This window comes from Lathamus discolor, chromosome 21, assembly GCF_037157495.1.
Source record: "Lathamus discolor isolate bLatDis1 chromosome 21, bLatDis1.hap1, whole genome shotgun sequence".
NCBI lineage: Eukaryota > Metazoa > Chordata > Aves > Psittaciformes > Psittacidae > Lathamus > Lathamus discolor.
In genome coordinates, this window is record NC_088904.1 from 3,987,606 (window position 1) to 4,005,969 (window position 18,364).

Sequence of the window (18,364 nt, forward strand, 5' to 3'; positions counted from 1 at the left end):
CCTCCGCCAGTCCAGGGTTTAAACAAGATGCGCCTGAGCATTTATTAGTGGGATGAGCCGTGCTCCAGCCCTTTCCCATTGCTCCCCTCGATGAGGAGGAGCTGTTGCTGCGGCCGTAAAATGCACAAATCCAGCAGCTGGGACCCAAATCAGCTCCTGGCACCACGCATCACGCCAGGCCCTGGTGGCTGCACAGGACATAGTCCCTCATGTGCCCCAAAGGGAGGGGTGGCAGGGAAGGCTCCTGGAAGTGCTCGTGGTCCTTGCGGCGCTGGCCTGAAGCCGAGGAGTTCCCCCTGTGCTCCAGCCTATGCCTGGTGCGGCCCCATCTGCAGCCAAAGCGGCTTAAAACACCGCGGGTGAGGACATATGGGAGGAAACTGGATTAAGGGTAAAAATCAGCCTTCTCCCCACTAACAGGATTATTGGGTTTTCGGCCCGAACTCGGCGAGCGCTGGCGTGTGCCCTGCAGCAGGGCCGGGGGGAACCAGCGGGGGCAGCCCAGACCCAGTGTTTCTCCCTCTCAGCTCATGCTGAGGTTGGAGCTGCAGCTGGTACATCGTGGTGTGGCCTGGTCGCAGGAGCGATGCTTGCGGTCCCTCCTGCTCCAGGGTCGTGGGTCTGTCCCCCCCACTGGCGCTGCAGCCAGGAGCCAGGCACCAGTGGGACCCGGGCCGGCTGCGCTCACCCTGTGCCAGTGGCAGCTGGGGGAATCAAAGCCTTGATTCATGGCGAGTTTGATTTCCTGCTCTCCCGGTGCTGCCGGCGTGACTGCCGCCCGCTGCTGATTCATCCCCCTGGATTTTCCCCTCTCTGCACAGGGAGAGCAGCTCTGCCAGCATCCCGGCAGCGGGAGACCGGGGCCACGGCCCCCTGGCACGCGACGATCCCTGCTAACCAGCCACACGGATGGGGCCAGAGCACCGGGGGACCTGGAAGGGGCACAGTGGGGTGGGGGGCTCTGCTCGGGGGCATGGGGCCATCCTCTCACCGCACCCCACGGGTGCGAGGCACCCAGGAAAGGCTCTGCCCCGGGCACTGGGGCGGTTTGGGGTGCGCTGGGTCCTGTGTGAGACCCCTGCCCACCGAGGGGTCCCGGTGCCTCGCACCCCGGGCACCACGTGCAGCCGCACCGCACCCCGCCCCTTCGAGCCTCTCATTAATATTAATGAGATATTTACCTACGGCCGCCCCACCCCCGCCGCTGATTGGCTGTTCATCCCGCCGCTCCGCAGCCGGCCCCGCCCCTTCACCGCCCTCCCTCCGCACCGCCGTCGCAACCGAACCTGGCGGACTCGCCCGGTCCCGCCTCCTCGCCGGGCTGCGATTGGCTCTCCCCGCCACGCGAGCTCCTATTGGTTGGATGAGCCGCCGGTCAGGCGGCGGGGCGGGGCTGGCTCTGCCCGCGCCCGGCCGGGGCTGGGCAGCAGGGTGCGTTGCGCGGCGGCGCTGGTGCCTGAGGCGGAGGCTCCGCTCTTCCGCCCCGCCGAGCCCCGGCCCCGCCGAAGCCGGTGAGGAGCCGCCCGCGCCGCGGGGACCGGGGACGGGGTCAGCGGCTGGCGAGCGGGGCGGGGCCGGCCGGCACAGGCCGCGGCCTGGCGGAGGTTCTGGCCCGGCCTGCTCCGGCCCGGCCCGGCCCTGCCGTGCCCTGCCCGGGGCCCCTCGCGGCCCGCTGCGGCCCGGGCGGCGGGGAGCTCGTGTGGGGTCTTGAGGGAGCGCTGGGCGGAGCGAGAGGGGTGGGGGGACGGAGATGGGGGTGAGGGAGCGGAGGGCCCGGGGGGGCTGTGGGGCTCCGAGGGAGGGAGGTGGGGGCCGAGAGTGCCCGGGGCAGGGGCCTGAAGCGGGGCTGGTGTTGGAGGTGCTGGGGTCCGGGGGGTGCTGGGGTCTTGAGGGTTTGGGGCTGAGTGTGAGGGGTGCCAGGGCGGAGGGAGGGGGGTGCTGGTCCCCGAGGTGGAGGCGTTAGGGGGGGCCCCTGGGGTGTTGGTTGTCCCCTGGGGTGCAAGGGGTGAGTTGGGCTGGAGTGAGGGGGTGCTGGGGTCCTGGGGTGCGGGGCTGGGTGGAGAGGGCTCCCTGGGCTGTTCTGAGGCTGGGGGCAGTGAGGTGGGGTTAAGGGGCGCTGGGGGGTGCTGGAGCTTGGGATATCGGGGTGAAGGATAGGGATGAGCAGCCGAGAGGGTGTCTGATGGGGATCTCGGGGCGCTGGTGAGCTGGGGGTGTGTAATTTCTGCACGGGGATCAGTGCTAGGAAACACTGTGGGGCTGTGTTTGGGGGTGCCTGTAGAGAGGGGCTGTGCTGCGTTGTGGTGGGGGCCATCGAGGTCCTTGGGTGAGCTGCAGTGGGAGGGTGTTGGGGGAAAGGGGCTGTTGTGCTGGAGGTAGCGGGCGCAGGGTGTGTGACTGGAGCTGGAATGGCGAGGAGCATCCCCAGCTTTTGGGTGGATGAGGCAGGGAGGGGGCAGCTGGAGCTGATGAGAGACACAGTTCAGCACCAGCTCTCTTTGGAAGTTGTGTGGCTTAATGGGGAGTGGGTCTAGACCATCTCTCAGGGTACGAAGGGAGGTTGGGAACCTTGTCAGAAGGTCCAATGTGTAATCTGCTTGGGGATTTTTGTGTGTGAGTTAACGGCGGCTTGGTGTAGAGAAGTTATGGAGAGAAAGGGAAAATAGCTGGAGGAGTTGGTGGCTGGTTAAGGGTAGCACTGGTAGGCTTCCTGTTCTGGGCAGTACTTTGGAGGCATTAGTGAATTGTAGTGCACGGGTTATATAAAGGAGGGGTAGCTGCAGTGTCTGGATTTTCTGTGTTACGGAGGTAGAGCAGAACAGAGGAGGTAAGTGGGTGCCACAGACAAAGAGAAAAACCTGTTTCCTTCCCATTTCCAAACAGAGGTGTGGAATGAAAGGGCAGATGCTGGCAGGTGTCCTTTAGGAGGTGAAGCGTGTGCTGTGTAGATGAGCAGGGACTGGAACCACGGTGCGTGGGTCAGGAGCTGTATGCCTGACCTCGGCAGCTCATTGTCTTCAACAGTGCTGGAGCAGGTGAATGGGATTTACCTCTGTACTGAGCCATTGCCATCAGGTGTGGCCTTAAATGAAAGCCAAATGGACTGCAATAGAGCTGCATCCTTCTCTAAGGCATGCTCTCCAGTACTGCGCTTGTAAATGAGACACGAAGTTATTGTGGCTTTTAGGGTGCTGAGCTATGTTTAATGTGTGGGGTGGGGTTTGTTTTGAGGGAGGGAACCGACGACCTTCAGCTTTACTTATAGCTGGGGGCTTCTTGTAGAACTGACCTGGGCAAGTACAACCGTGGTGATTACTACCAGGAGAAACGCTGGCGTGTGGCAGACCACAGAATTTGGTAGCGTGCTCTTTAGTCTGAGTAAGTAAACTTAAAGCTTTCTAGGCAGTTGCTTGGTTTCCTCAACATACCGCTTTTCAGACACTACTTGCTTCTCAGGCGTGCGTTACTGAAGTCAGACCTTCATCCTTTGGTGGCTTTGTGTCTTTATGCTCTATGGGACATCTCGTGTGTGCAGGCAGATGATCGCTGCTGGTTTGGGTTCGAAGTCAGCCGCATGGTTGTAAAACAAATGCGCAGGAGCTCTGTGACAATGTAGTGCCGTTTAGCATACTCTGGTTATAGCCAGTATGGAGGAGGATGCACCAAAAAACCTGGGCCGATATGTTTAAACAGAGCTTATTGTTTGAGAGGTTTTCTTCTGCCATCCGTAGCTGTGAAATGAGTGGAAATGGCTCTCGTGTGGCTGAAGTGTTCTTGTGGATTTTGATCATAGAGGCACGTTTCACTGTGCCTACCACTTTTATTTCTGCATCCATCTTATCCCTGGGTATGGTGTATAACTGGTATTACTTCAGATAATTTGTGCTTTTTGACATCACGAGTTACCTTAGGAAGGCATTATCCCCCTTTGAAGGCAGGGGAATGGCAGCCCACCAGGAGAGTGACTTCCCTTGGTTCAGACAGGCAAGGATAATAACTCACTGGCCGGGAGAGGAGAGTGTGACTCGGGAGATGTAGATTTGTCCTCTGCTCATCACACTTCCCCTGTGGCCAGCCCATCTTCTGCCTTCCTGCCTTATTTCCTTATCTGCTAACCAGAGATAACTGATCTGCCCTGCCTCGTGCGCTGGGAAGTTGTCATGCTCTGAAGTTCGTTAGTGGAACAAGGTGAGTGCCTGGCTCCTTGTCCCTGAACTTGGCTCCAGAGGAACTAGACTCTGCCCTTCAGAAACCCCTGATTCTGATTGCCGGTAACCGCTGGTCACTTCCTGGCGTGCAAGTGAGGCAGTGGAAGTTGTTGCCGTCGGTGGCAGGGATTCATGGTTTTCCCTGCCAGAAACTGTCCTGTTAGTGCAGAGGTGAGTCTGTGGAACCATGGGGCTGGCTGAGCACCAGCACCTACCTAATTGCCCTTAGGTCTGTTTTCTATAGGGCTTGACGTAGCTGCTTGTCCACTTGCCGGCTGCAGGGGGAAGTTTTCTTTGACCTCTTTGGGAGGTGAATGGCAGAACTCACTTAAAAACCCCTCCACCTTCTTGCCTTTTCGGCTGTGAAGATTAACTCGGGTGGGAAAGATCATCTAGTTCAGTTGTCTTGGGTTTATGGACCCCAGCACAGCTCTGAATTCATGAGAGTTCCGTATGCTGTGGGTAGCGGCAAAGCCGGTGAGAGGGATGTCAGTGCTGCTGTGCTGTAGAAAGGCTGTGGGTGGATGACCCAAAAATGATGGCTGCATAGAAAGCAGGGTAAAAGTCTGTAATTGTTTGGGGAGGGTAGAGCAAGAGGAAAAAGGGGTTTATAGAATACCATGTCTCTACTGGTGTAATAGTGGGTATGGCTTGAGGTAAGGTACCTGCTGTGGCTTCGGTCCTGGCTTGCTCGTGTTTCTGGTAGACCCAGAACTGGTTTCCCCTTATGCGTAAGAAGTCAAAAGAATTGATATGCAGAGGTCCAGTAGTTGAAAGCTCTCTCTAGTTGCTCAAATATCACTCATTTAATGGGTTTAGCCCCAGACCAGGAACCTTGCAGTGGGATCCTGTGTATACAACAGCGAGTTTCAGAATTGCCCAATTCAGCATCTCTGACTTCTTTGGACAGTGTGTGTCTCTTCTTCTCACCTGTTGCCAGATAAAGGGATAGATTTTCTTTCTCTCTTACGGGTTTTCTAGCTTGATGTGCGGAATAGCAGAAGAAATGAAATGAGGAAGGGACCAAAACTAAAAGAAAATGTAAATCCAGTTCCCTCCTGCTGTGTGGTCTGACTGTCGTCGCAATAAGGACAAACCAGCAAAACTGGATTGGTTTGGTTTGGGTTTTGTGGGTTGTTTTCAATTAATTTGTCTTCTATTTATCCACTTTGCATTTAAAAATAAACTGCTAGAACTTAAGAGTAGGAGAGCTGGAAGAGTTGGACCTTGCTCCTGGGTACCAGCTGTGGAAGCACCTGGTTTTGATGGCCATGTACATGGGCAGTTTGCTTCAGCTCACTCTGCTCCATCCCCTGGCATTAGTTCCAGCCATACAGATTTTACTGCTGTCACGTATAAGAGTCCCCTGTTATCAGCTGCTTCAGCTTTGTTCTGCTAAAAGGCCCTTTATTAAAATACCAGAACAAATGGGCCATTGTGTAATACAACCACGTTTTTATGTTAAATGCTGCTTCTGAAAGTTGCTCCCAACAGTCGCGAGTTTCTTGGATGTAAATTTTCTCTCCAGCGAACCCATCAATTGGATAAAAATGTTCCTTGTATTGCACAATTTTACTGCTTTCGTCCTTCCTTCTGCTCCTCCAAAATACCTGAAAAGCCACAAACTAACTTAAAAAAACCCAACCGAAAGTGGTTGAGACAACAGAGCTGTTTGTAAAGGCTGAGTAGAGCGATGCACAGTTAATTCTTAATGCTGGCGGTGTTTAGCTGGTGTGTGTGAGGAGCAGTTCTTCAGCTTAAGTAGGCTTAAGCTTTGTTTTAAGGGGTGTAGGAGATGGATTTTTTTCCTTGAGAGTGAATTATGAATTCAGCTGATGTTTCAAACTTGAACATGCTTGAAACTTCCCATAGCTTTGGTTTGTGTTAAATGGGTGGGGAGGGATTGACTATGATGTTAAAAAGAGGGAGGAAAAAAAACAAGGGAGGAAATTCAGGCACACTGTTAATGCTGAGACAGAAAACAGGAAATTTAGTTAAGGATTACGCTTTTCCATAATTTGTGTGGTTTTCCCCCTTCCTTCTAAAAGAGAAGAAAAAGCCTATGTTGGTTCTTAGAACTGAAAATGTTTCCAGATATACAGTTACAGCTATATATATTTACTTAATGGACTTTTAAGAAACTGTAAAAGCTGGGAAACGTCAGTAACTTCTGCTTTGATTTATCTTAATTGTACAGAAAGAGGGAGGGGAAAAGGCTACAAAACGGACTGCGTAAGAGTCTCACATTCTTCTAATGCTCTCCAAAAGCTTTATTTTTTTATTTTATCAACTTATCGCTTTCAGAAAAAAAACCCCCTATTTTTAAGTCTGTAGGTTTGGGGGGTTTTGAGCCCTGAAGGCTTTTTGTCCATTTCTGCCTCATCTGCTGTTAGAAAAATGCACAAGGTCTGAATGTTTCTCGTGTGTTTTAAAGCTTTGCAGTTTGTCCTCAGATTTTTCTGCTTCAGTTCTGAAACTACAGAAGCATTTCTGTGCAGGCTTACTGCAGAAACTGTTTTTAGGAGGGATTCCTGCTGTAGTCTTCCAGTTGAAGGGTAACTTCTTTCTGGTAAAGAATCCGTGTTTATGCTCAATAAATCATGATATATCATGCCTGCCCTTTCCAGTTCCTTGCTAGGGATTATGGTATGATTCCCTAACACAAATGTGAACGTAATGTTACTGTGCAACTTTTCTACTGGGGGTAGTAAAAAGGCCTGAGATGCTCTTTAACTTTTAAAAGATCTTTAGTTAAGGTCAAAAAATACGACCTTTCTGCTTGTAACTTTGGAATGGTGTCCATAAGCATAATCTTAGATGGGGATGTGCTTCTGGCCACTGTGGAAATGAAGTTTGTGCATATAGAGGTGCTGAGAATCCGAGTGGATGGCTCCAGGTAACACATTTCCAATGACCAAAAGGATCTGGTGAGCATTACACGTTGTGTCTTGGGTAGAGTGCTGGGAAACCACAAGTGGAGCGAGCACCTGCAGTAGCATCCAATGGAAAGCTTCTGTTAGGCTTCTGCCAGGCAGGTTTCATTGCAGCTAATCCCCATTAAGTGCTCCTGTCGTTCATATTATGAATTGTGTATGGAGTTATGCTGTTGATTTGTGACCCATTGGCTTCCATCCTTGTAAGATCCTGCCTGGTAAAGCTTGTAACAAAAGTGATGCTGATCATCTGGAAGGATATAAAGTGAGTTTTTGCAAAGAATGTGTTAAAGTTAGTAAATGGAACTTGCCTCCTGGTACCAGCATGTTTTCTGCTTAAGTACTGGCACTGTAGCTTTGAGATGGGGAAATAAATACTCATAAATCATATGCTTTCTATGAGATTTTTTTGAAGGTATCAGCTTTGAAAAGCAGGGAAGGTCGAGATGAATGTACTAAAATAAGAAATATTATCTAGCAGTTGAGAGTGGGTTGGTGTCCTGTAAGACATGGAATGAAATGAAGTTTGGAGACAGAAGTCTGCAAGGATAGAAATTCAGGTGTTGATGATCTTCAGAGTGTATTTTCTTTCACATGGTCAGGGAATCACCAAGTTTTATTTCCTTGGTTTGGCTTGTTGGTTTCTTGAGTGCTGGTAAAGATGAGACACAGGAAGTCTATAAAGGATGAGGACCATTCACCTTGTGCTTCAGTCAGGTGAAGACAATTGCAGGTACGATGGGATTAGATGCTGGTTAGTACAGTGGTTTAATATTGTGGTTGGTTGGTTTATGGTTTGCTTTTTTCCCCTCTCACAAACAGGTGAATGTGTAAGAGAAGCTCTCAGAAAGGAATGCAAAACTAACCTCTCATCATGTCTTTCAATCGAAAACCTTGTGTTGCTTTGCCTACAGATGGTTTCCAGAACATGGGACCTGTAAGTGCGGTCAGTTTGGGGCAGGTGTGTTTTATCTGAGGTGGGACTGTGCAGCATGCCCAAACAAAACAGTCAGCAGTGTGAATACACATGGCTTTTTCTCTCTCAAGTTTCTCCTTGCAGCCTTACTGAGTTGAGTTTGGCTCCTGGCACTCCAGCATCCATCTGAAAGAGCTGCTTCAGGCTGTGCTGTGCGTTTCCTGCTCATTTGAATGAATTCTTGTTTCCTGGTGCTGTGGTGCTGGTTGTGTTGGGAACCAAGCTATAGAAAGTGTATCCCCAGGAAGAGATGTGAGAACAACGAGTGTGTTCCTCTTAATTCCATTTCGGCGAGTCCGCAGACTAGACAAAGCATAAATCCCACCCTGTGCTCTGAAGGGGCTTGCGGTAAATATCTCCCTGGGAAAGGTAACAAAATCCCATGTTTTCTGCTGATTTGCACTGCAGAGGTGCAATGCCAAATTCATTTGTCAGCTGCTCAAGTATATGGCGCTATGGTCCCTGGTAGAAAACCATCAAGTTTAGAGCAATTGTTTTAAAGACTGATATATTCGTGCCCGTGAGGCGTAGCAGATACACTTTGTTAAGATACTAACAGGAATATATGCAGCCTTTTTAGCACTGGGGTGAAAGAAAGGGCTTCACTTTTGTTAGTATAGATATAAGAGGAGCTGTTGCAAGTGACAGCAGTAGCTCTGTGCTCCCAGCATACCAATGCAGATGGAACTGGTTGCTTGCCAGGTATTAGTCATGGGGCACACCTACTTTGGAAGAGTAGCCTGTGGGTTTAGAGGAGTAATTATTTTCTAGCAGCCCTGTGGGGCACAAGCAATTGAGCTTATGGAGGACAAGGAGGGCTTGCTCCAGGATGTTACTTAAAAAACTGTGTGCGTATGAACAGCAGCTGGTGACGACTTGACTGGAATTTAATTTGTCCAGGCATTGTTCATTACAGGCATCGTGGAAGACACAAGCTTCTGAAGGCTGAAACAATTGCTGGACTGATACATCTTTTGTGGCTAATTGCAATGGAAGCTGGATCACCAGAGCTGCAGTGGGCAGCCTTTCAACTTGGGCAGGGAAGAAGCTGAGCTGCTCTCATTTCAGGCCTTCTGGTAGACTGTCCAGCTTAGCCCTTCATCTTGCAGAGCTCTTGTAGCAATTAGAGGCTCTCTGTGTCAGGGCCCTTGGGGTGAGCGACCAAGAACCTCTCTAGCTGAACTGCAGTGCTCTCGTGGGTCAATATTAAGCTTAAAGAAGTCAGTGCTTCTGACTGATCACAGAATTCTTCTTCTCTGGTTGCTAATTAGATGGGTAACATTCTTTGCCTTATTATCCCACCCTCAGCTCTTCTTTCCGGGAATTTAGGTTGACAGTTTCTAGAGTGCAGTTAACTCTTAAATTCCTGAAGTAGTTTAAGAACAACCTGCTCTTTTGGTGTGTGCTTGTGAGAAGTGTTTGTGGTGCCTATGTGTGAAAACCAAAACTATATGCTCTAGATCTAACATTTCTGTTAGTACATGCGATGTTGACTCAATGTTACATCTCGTTTTCCTGTTTCTTTTGGTTTATGGGTATTTCTGGGGGCAATTCCAGCATAGAGTGCCTGTAGCTGTGACTTCTGGAGGGCTATATTGTCAGTCTGTTTGTCAGAAGGCAAGGGTCTTGTCAGGGTAGAGGGAACAGATGCTTTCCTACTTGCTAGTGATGAATATCTTTGTGATAGCCCAGGTAAGACTATTTTACCCAGTCCAGCAGGCAGTGACTTTAATAGTCTCAGCAGCTGCATGGGTTATGTATAAGAAAGCCTATTAGTGCAGGTAGACCCTGTCTTTGCTGGAGAAGGTTCTTCAATTTCCTGCAAAACTTCTTAAACAGCCATGATTATTTTTTTTAATACTTCTTTAAGTGTGGAAAATACTGTTCTTGTGTTATCTGGAAATAGTTCTCACCTTTGGAATAATCTTGTTCAGCAGCACTGGAGAGGCATAGTGCTCAAAATAGCAGCAGCTGCCATAAGCCAGGATGGAGCGGAGTCGAGTGAGTTGTGTTGTCAGTCGTGGGAACATAAATCCCATTCCACCTGCAGATGAGCATCCCCAAAATAGAAGAGGGTTGTCAACTACCAGAGGAGATGTATTGTGTGCATCTCTTTGATGCACTGTTACTGCGCTCCCTTTGTACTGCATGAAGACGAGGAGAATTAAAGAGTTGCTGTGGTTTAGCTGTAGCTCGAGAGAGTAACCACTTCCTACTCTCTTCAGTAAATAACAGCTGGGAGAGGTTGTTTGGCTAGTAACTGTGCACGCTGTTATGTTGTAAGGGAAATACAATCTGTCTGCAGGCAAACCACCCTGCTTAAAAAGTGTGCTGCTCCCTCATTTTTCCTGTAGTTTGAGAAGCCAGAGGCTCTGCTGCAGCTGTTTTAAGAGCTTCCTGAATCTGCTGGCTTTCTGCATGGAACCATTTCTCCTTGATTTAATCATGCAATCCCTGAAACTCTTGTCCCCTGCATAAATGAAGCCTTTCTCCTTTATATTCCCATGTGCACACTGCTGTGCTATGCTGTAATTACGGGTTCAAGTTCCTGCAGGGACTGATTGTATCAAGCTAACCCAAGTGCTAGTGCCTCTGGATCGGGTTTGGATTGTCAAGAGTTACGTGGCTGGCTTCTTTTAAGCAGTTGTCCAAATGCTGTTTGAATTTTTAATGCATACAAGGTAAAAATTAATCAAATGCAGGATTTTTAAACGACTGCAAAAGGGCTCTATGTTGGCTCTGGGTTTCTCTCCACCTTTCTCTTGTTGGCTTGTAAATTCCCATTCCTTCAATCTCAATGAAGGACCTGCTGGCTTAACCTGTAGCTTTTATGCTGATTAAAAATGAAATGTAATGGCTGGGTGGGAAGAAGAATGGTCTTGGACTCTTTTCACTTAATCCTGTAAGAGTGTTTGAGAGGCTTTTGTCCACATCTTCTGTATTTCTTTGCTTAATGTTCTTCAGCTTCCTAGCAGGCTGCAGCTGACCTGGAGTAATTCCTCTTGCAGGTGTTGGAAGCACTGGGCATTAATAAATTGTAGAATTCTGAAAACTCTGTAATTTCACACAGTAAACGCTTTATCTTGGGGCCTTTAGATGAAATTTGAGTGAAATTATTGAAGTAAAAGGCCATTTTTGCCATCAGTGTTTAATTTTGTCTAAGAAAAATAAAAGATGATGCGAGTTGACAGTGCTCTTGCTTCTTGTACCTTCCTTCCAGGATAATGTTGTCGTTAATTCTGATTTGAAAGGTTGTCGTGGAAGTAGTTGTTGGAGTAGAAAGCTAAGGAGCAGGTGAGCCTATTACATGATCTAATACTTGTCCCTCATGCCTGCATGTGTTCCTGCTCATTTCCTACAGTCTTAACAGAGTTTGCTGGCAGGCTTGTTGCCAAGTGCTCTTTACAAGGTTTTGCGAGCTGTATAAATGTGCTGGAAAAGAACAGATTTGTAAGTGAGAGCTCATCAATCTGTGACCTCTTCCACCCTTGCACCCAGAGCTGGCAAGTGCCTCTCCTTGAATTTGCTTGCATGACCAGATTTATATAAGATTTAACTCTACTCCATTTCTGTAAATATTATTAGTTTGCTTTCCTGGCTTATGTGACACCGAAACAGATCTCATTAGCAGTGGGCTTTCTCTAGCATTTGAAGGCTGCCTCAGTTTTGTCCCAGCAGTGGTTGCTGTTCAGACCGTAGAGGTTTGTTCATAGAATCATAGAGTAGTTAGGGTAGGAAAGGACCTTCCTATTCATGCATGAACTATTTGTTCATGCAGTTCAGACTTCATTAGCTGGTCTGAGTGAGGACAACTGTGCTACTGAGGAGGGTCGAAATGGCATTGCCCCAGGTCGGCCTGGCTCTTGGGATGCCGTGGATTCCTGCTGTCATCTTCAGTATGACATGAACCACACTTGATGTTTTGGTGGTGGAAGGAGCTTCAGTGTTGGTCCATTGTGCAGGATGCAGGTTCATCAGATGATTTTCATTTGTCCCAGTGGCTGGGTAACCATTTGCTTTGTGACACTGAGCAGGCTCATAGGGACACTATAGATCTGTGTGGTTTTGGCTTTATGTTGTGACTGTTGGTGAAGGGGGTGATGTTCCTTGTGGGTGCAAAGGGAGAGCAGTAGTGATGCTCTGCCTCGGGGACAACAGGCTTCAAGAGCTTCCCAGATCTCTGATTGCAGATTTTTAGGACCATCAACATGATTATAATGAAGCCGTTGAGCTTTTTAAACACCACGTTAGTGGGGAAGCAAACTATAGTTGCTTAAGAAGCTTTTGAGAGCTTTTGATAAAAGATACTGGAAAAGTGTGATTTGCGTACCCCTATTTAAATACATTGTTTTAAAAAAAGCCTATTTCTGTGATGCTTTCAAGCACAGCTCTGCCTTACGTTATGTGAATCGTTTATACATAAATACAGGGGTCAGTGATGAAGAACAAATGGTAACAGGCTCTGTTAGACCCCAGTGAATGTACAGTTGGGTTGGTGCTGCTGTCTGGTAACCCTAAGTAATTCAGTATTTCAGAGTGTGCAGCTGCGTGTTGAAAGGGTTGGGGTTTGTTCTCTGCTTTGCTCAGCTGGGCAGGGGTAGCGCTGTGCTGTGCCACACGGGCTTTGTCCTTGTGTTCATGGAATGACAGCGAGCCCTGCGTGGCCAGCAGGAGATGGAGGATGTTCCTGCTGGAGGCATCTTCTGGCAGAGAGTACCACAGGGCCTGGGGTTATTGCGGGATGGGCAGAGCAAGGTTTTATCTTTGGGAAGTGAAGACAAATAGGTTTGCTGATGTGCTGCTGCCTTTTTCATAGTGTTTTTGGACTCTTTTTTTACACTTGTTTAGAACCCATCTTTGAACATCAGCTCTATTTTAACAGGTTTTGGGTTTAGTGTTCTTTTGAGTGATAAAGGTGCTCAATAGGAAGGGTTTAGCGAGGATGATGCAGATGGAACTTCTGATAACGGGCTTTCTCCGTGCTCATCCATGGAGTCTGACATACCTCTGGTAGTGAAGAAAAAGAACAATTTATATCAGCTTCAAAGGGTCTTGCTTAGTTCTCTTTCCCTTGTGCTGTTACCAGGCTCCAGCTGCAGCAACCTCTCCTGTACTTGCTTGCAGCCACAGCTCCGGAGGTTTTGTGGGGACAGGGCTTAGGTGGACATCCCTCCTGGGCAGAGGTGCATGGAGGGAGGGCCTGGGAGCCTTGTGCCTGCTTGGCAGCTGGGGGGTTTTGCTCTCAGCAGTCGTCTCTAGGTTTTAGTCAAGGGAGTGGGGTTGATTCAGAAGGGAATAAACGCCTCTCCGTACCAGTATGCGGGAGGTACTGATGCCTCATGGGCTGGGCTGGAGTGAGTCTGAGAGGGTGTCTTGATCCAGCAAATTTCATGGAAGGGTGACAGGACTTGACATTGTACATGTTGTCTGATAGAATCACAGAATGGTTTGGGTTGGAAAGGACCTTAAGATCATCCAGTTCCAGCCCCCTGCCATGGGCAGGAACACCTCACACCAGACGGTGTCTCCCAGGACTCTGTCCAACCTGGCCTTGAACACTGCCAGGGATGGAGCATTCACCACTTCTCTGGGCACCCTGTGCCAGCGCCTCAGCACCCTCACAGTAAAGAACATCTTCCTTATATCCAGCCTGATAGCAGCACCCATGTTTGTGTGACAGCCACATCAGAGCTATCACAGCTGATGATGCTCTCAGGCTGCAGGTAGGAGATAGGTGCTGCTGCACGTGCTGTCACTGTGCTTAGTGCCTGCCCGTCCCTGTCCTGGTGTGTAACCTGGGACATGTAGCTTCTCTTCCATGGGGTCAATGTGCTGCACAGGCAGCGGATGGTTAATGCACCTCCATTTCCATCTCGGGCTCTTAGGGGACTCCCACACCTGCTGCTTTATCACGGAATATGGCTTGGTTTGCCCTCACAGCCTTACCAGGCAAGTAATGGGCTTGACACATTTGAGGTTTGCACTTTTCAGACCACGTAACTCTGCAGTATTTCTGGCAAGGAACCTCCCAACGCTGCTGCTGCTTCTCATCTTTAATGGCAGCAGCAGCTTAAAATGCCCTGATGCATATGAGCATGTCTGATCTTCTGCCTTCAGCACACTGCAGCAGATGCTCTTGCTGTTTGGCTGAGAGAGGTTTAAAGAACGAATAGATTATTACTTCTAATTTCTATTGTTTCCTGCAAAGCTGTCCCTTCTGCAGGGGAACACAGTAGAGCCATAACAGGAACAAGCAGACATCCTGCGCTTCCTGGTGACTGTAATGACTCTGCTGACATGAAATGCATCATTGCGTTAGTCTATCGCTAGCTGACTTTTATCTAGGGTGGTTTTTACTGTTAATGATTAGACATTAAACAGTTCCCTCTAGGAACAAGCTATGCAGCTACTTGTTCTCGCAGAGCTCGCAGCATCTGTTTTGGTGCTGTTGCTATGAAAACAGGCTGGGCACCAGCAGCAGCCCTTTTACTGCCCTGTGGCCCTCGCAGCACCAGCTGTAGTTACCTGATTGTTTTTATCATAACTTTAAGGAAACCTAAGCTTTACCTAAAATAATAATGTCCATATTCTCTACTCCCTGTGTGCTTTCTTCTCATTCACACCAGCACATTTAATGGGTGTTTCTCTTCTAATAGCTAGAGAGGGTCAAGTCTTAGAGGGATCTCTGTAGCTCTCTGTTGGCTGGCTGTTGGAAATGCTGAGATTGACTGCCTGTCACCATGAATTAAATGCTAAAGTCATGTTTGGAGCTTCAGACATCATGCAGTGGAAAGAGAAATGCAACTAGGATATTTATCCTTAAGTCAATGACAAATCTTGCCTGATGTTGGCAGAGCCAGGGTTTTATCCGAGGTGTTTTCAAATGTATAAATGAAACATTAGGAAGGTTCCTGAAGAAAGGTTTATTAGTAAATCACAGCTCTGTAACTGGGTGCTGGGCACATGCCTGTGCCAAGTTCTGGTTTTTATGTTGTCTTATGTTGATGTCTTATACTTGTTGGGCCGAGTGTGTGAGGGTAGCATTATGGCTGTAGCTTCAATGAGGACATGGGAGAAAGCATTGGGATCTTGGCAAAGTCACTTGTGTGTCCTTTCATCATTGCTTATGCCCTGCTGGGTGGTATCTGCGGGGCCAGAGCTCCTTAGGTCCAGATCGGTAAACCCATACCTGAGATATCTTTGGTTTCCTTCTGGTTTTTGCATGATGGGTCCAAATTCTGCATTTTCTTTTGCTGATTTCATTACCTGCCGCTTGACAAAGGAAGATAATGCACCAGTTTTCTGAAGCTAAACAGTGGTTCTGAATGACTGTATTTCTATCTCCCCTGTAACTTTCCTTACTTTAGGTGTGTGGGCTTTTTAATTTGATCATTGTGAGGAGGAACAAAAAAATGGAATGCTGCAGATCTGCCTTCCTCTTCCCTTTCTTTAGTTAAATCTTTGTCATTCTTTTTCTCTTTGACTCCCATGAGTTGCTCAGGCTATTTTTCTCTGGTTTCTTTTGTTGTAGGTTCTATATCGCAGTCTTACATCTTTAGAAATATATAATGCACGTATGTGACTGCTTCCATGCCTTCTCAGCAGCATTGTTGTCAGCCTATGACAAATACCATGTGATTGATGGCTGACTAAGCATTCTGATTATTTCTTCATTCTTTGTGTGCCTAATGATACTTTTCTCTTGTTCCAGGGAGGCATAAGTGGATGGCATCTCTTGTGCTGATGGAGCCATCTTCAGACTCACATCTGAAATTGCACAGGGTGCACATAGGTGCTCTGCCTCTGTGGCCAGTCAGCATTAAAGCTTGGCCGACCATCAGCTGCTGATCACTGAATCCATGGGACATGTCCCTCATACTTGGTGACTTGAAATAGTTCTGTAACAGGCCAAGTCCAGCCTGGTTTCAAGCAGGGCAAAAGTAACACCGGTGTCTGTCAGGGTAAAAAGGGTCTTTGTAGCCATATGGCTACGGTGTGTGCCTTCATAAACCCCCAAAGGTGTGAAGTGCTTCAGCTGGTTGAATGAAAGGCTGATGTCCAGAGTAGTGGGCATTCCCTGCAGGAATGTTTTAATTGCTGAAAACTCTCTCCATTTCCTTTTTTAGGAGAGCTGTCCTCTTTTCATCTGCCTTTGTGCTGAAGAAGGTGGTGTGAACACTCTCTGACCAGGTATGTTTATGCAGCAGTACACCATAAAGACATCCAAATCATTGCTTCTCCCTCACAGTTAATTTTCCCTATCATTGTATCCTTGACTCCCCAAACCAGGGATATCTTATGAGGTGAGCAGTGTGGATATGGTAGCAGCATGCTCAGAGTCCACTTAGAGACAGTTTGACTGAGATAGGGTGTAAAATGTCTAAAATTGCCCCAAGGTCACACTGTAGCTGTAGCCTATAAGCTGAAATGGTTTTCCTGAATTATGTTCCTTTATGTGATGACTTACCATATCACATTTTTACTGCTCTTTAGATATTACAGTAGTCTCCAGGCTAGACACAGTTGTGCCATGCATTATCTGCTATGCAGTTCCAGGTGAAAAGACTAAAGTTTTGATAGGATGATATAAAGGTACCTACAAGGTTATTAGTCAAAACTGACCTACCTTAAGAGCAGCTCTTCCAAAAGGCATTTACACATCCTTCCTCAAAGCGCTGTATCAGGCAGGGGAGCGTTACCAGAGTTGCTTGTTGACTCTGACTTGCCTCTTGGGCAGAAAGGTGTTTTAGAGATGCCAGGAGCACGATGATCTTCAGTGCTCTTCCGTGGGGTTGGCTTTGGAGTCGCCAAGAGAGGGCAGTGTGTCCTTGGAGCTGGACCCCAGAGCATCAGCTGCCAGGCATGTGCTGCTTCTGCTGTCATCTGAGCCAACAGCCTGAGTCTCCAGAATGCTGAGAGAACACAAGTCCTTAAAACCATATGAAAGGAGTAATTGACTGGCAGACTTGTTAGCAAATGCATTAGGAGCTGTACATCATCATGTGACTGTTGGCCCTTTCCCTAGAACTGTGGCAGGGATATGGCAGTGCTTCCTCTTGCCTCACTTTCTGAACAGAAGTGTCCCCTGTCTGTCCCAGTTGCGTCATTCTGCTCTACTTTTTGCACTTGGTGTCTCCTCCAAGAGGGGGAAGGATGTTCGTGGGATCAGCGCAGAGCTTTGCTGTGAGTCACAGTCAACTGAAGGCATAATTTAAAACATAAGGAATTGGGGAGAAAAAAAACAGCAACAAAAGGAAAACCAACAGAGGTTGTTACATGGTAATATTTTGCCTCAGGGCATCAAACAGGAAATGCTTATGCCAGTCTCCATCTCCAAAGCAAATCTTTGTTCACTAAAGAGGTAGATATTTATTGAAGTATGGAAGCATCTCTCCCCAGCCCAGTGGGTTCTTTTGCCTTTCTAAGCTGTTCCTGCAGCAGGACCTGTGAATGAGTTGTCACTGCTGTTTGCCTTCTGTTTCCAGGACCCATTTGTGAACCCTTTCATTTCATTCAGTTCTGCATGGTGAATGACTCTCAGTTTTCTGCTGCCGGTCAGGACTCTCACAGCACCTATTTGTTGGTTAGGAAGTGGTTTTTAATGCTGGCAGTTGTTGCCCAGTTCACAAAGTTAAGGGAAGGCACCTTTATTGGTGACTTATATCTTGCAGAAATGATGCTGCCCTGGCCTAGTAATCAGTGATATGTCAAGAACATCCCATTTTCCAGGATTTATTAAGGAGTTCAGGTTTATAACTAATTGACAGTACAAAGTTGCTTGATAGTCCTTGGAAGACAGAGTGCTTTTTATAACAGGAAAGCACATTGAAATAACCTCAAAAGTTGCTTTGAGAGAAAAAGGTATCCCAAGAGGAACAACCACATTGAAAATTATTAACCTTGCTTCTAAATCTTTCCTTGACACAGTTTCCTCTTCTTCTCACTTTCTGTAATGGCAGAATGAGGTGAAATTTGCCCATCTGGTAGGAAAGGGGTAGAATTCCCTCCTTGGGGGGTGCCGTATTGCTAGCTTGGATTTGAAGTTAGCAGCTTGTAGATGTTTAGTATTTGTTTTACTGGAACAGTTCCGGAATTGTCAATGAACACAGCTATAGCTTGTGCCATTCGGCTGCTTGTCATAATATTTAAAAGCAAATGCCTGTGCACTTTTATAATGGCACTTGAAGAATGATAAACCACAGCATCCCATCTGTGTTTCGCTTTGGTATTTACAGGGTAATGAATTC

The 18,364-nt window shown here is 48.0% G+C and overlaps 1 protein-coding gene and 1 long non-coding RNA gene across 3 annotated transcripts in view; one reads left to right on the forward strand and one right to left on the reverse strand.

The window, feature by feature from the left end:
• The first annotated feature begins 1,382 nt into the window (after positions 1 to 1,382).
• The window catches only part of LOC136003324 (guanine nucleotide-binding protein G(I)/G(S)/G(O) subunit gamma-7), a 66,640-nt gene continuing 49,658 nt past the window's right edge, over positions 1,383 to 18,364 (forward strand). The window contains exons 1-2 of one of the 2 annotated variants that reach the window (XM_065658847.1): positions 1,383 to 1,511; positions 16,244 to 16,307. The gene's annotated coding sequence lies outside the window, so the exon portion shown is untranslated. The remainder of the gene's footprint in view (positions 1,512 to 16,243; positions 16,308 to 18,364) is intronic. The other variant, XM_065658846.1, reaches the window with a different exon arrangement.
• Positions 3,843 to 17,082, reverse strand: LOC136003325 (uncharacterized). The gene is made up of 2 exons (XR_010608061.1): positions 16,744 to 17,082; positions 3,843 to 10,161 (listed from the first exon to the last, which is right to left on the reverse strand). It is a non-coding gene; the product is annotated as an uncharacterized LOC136003325 (long non-coding RNA).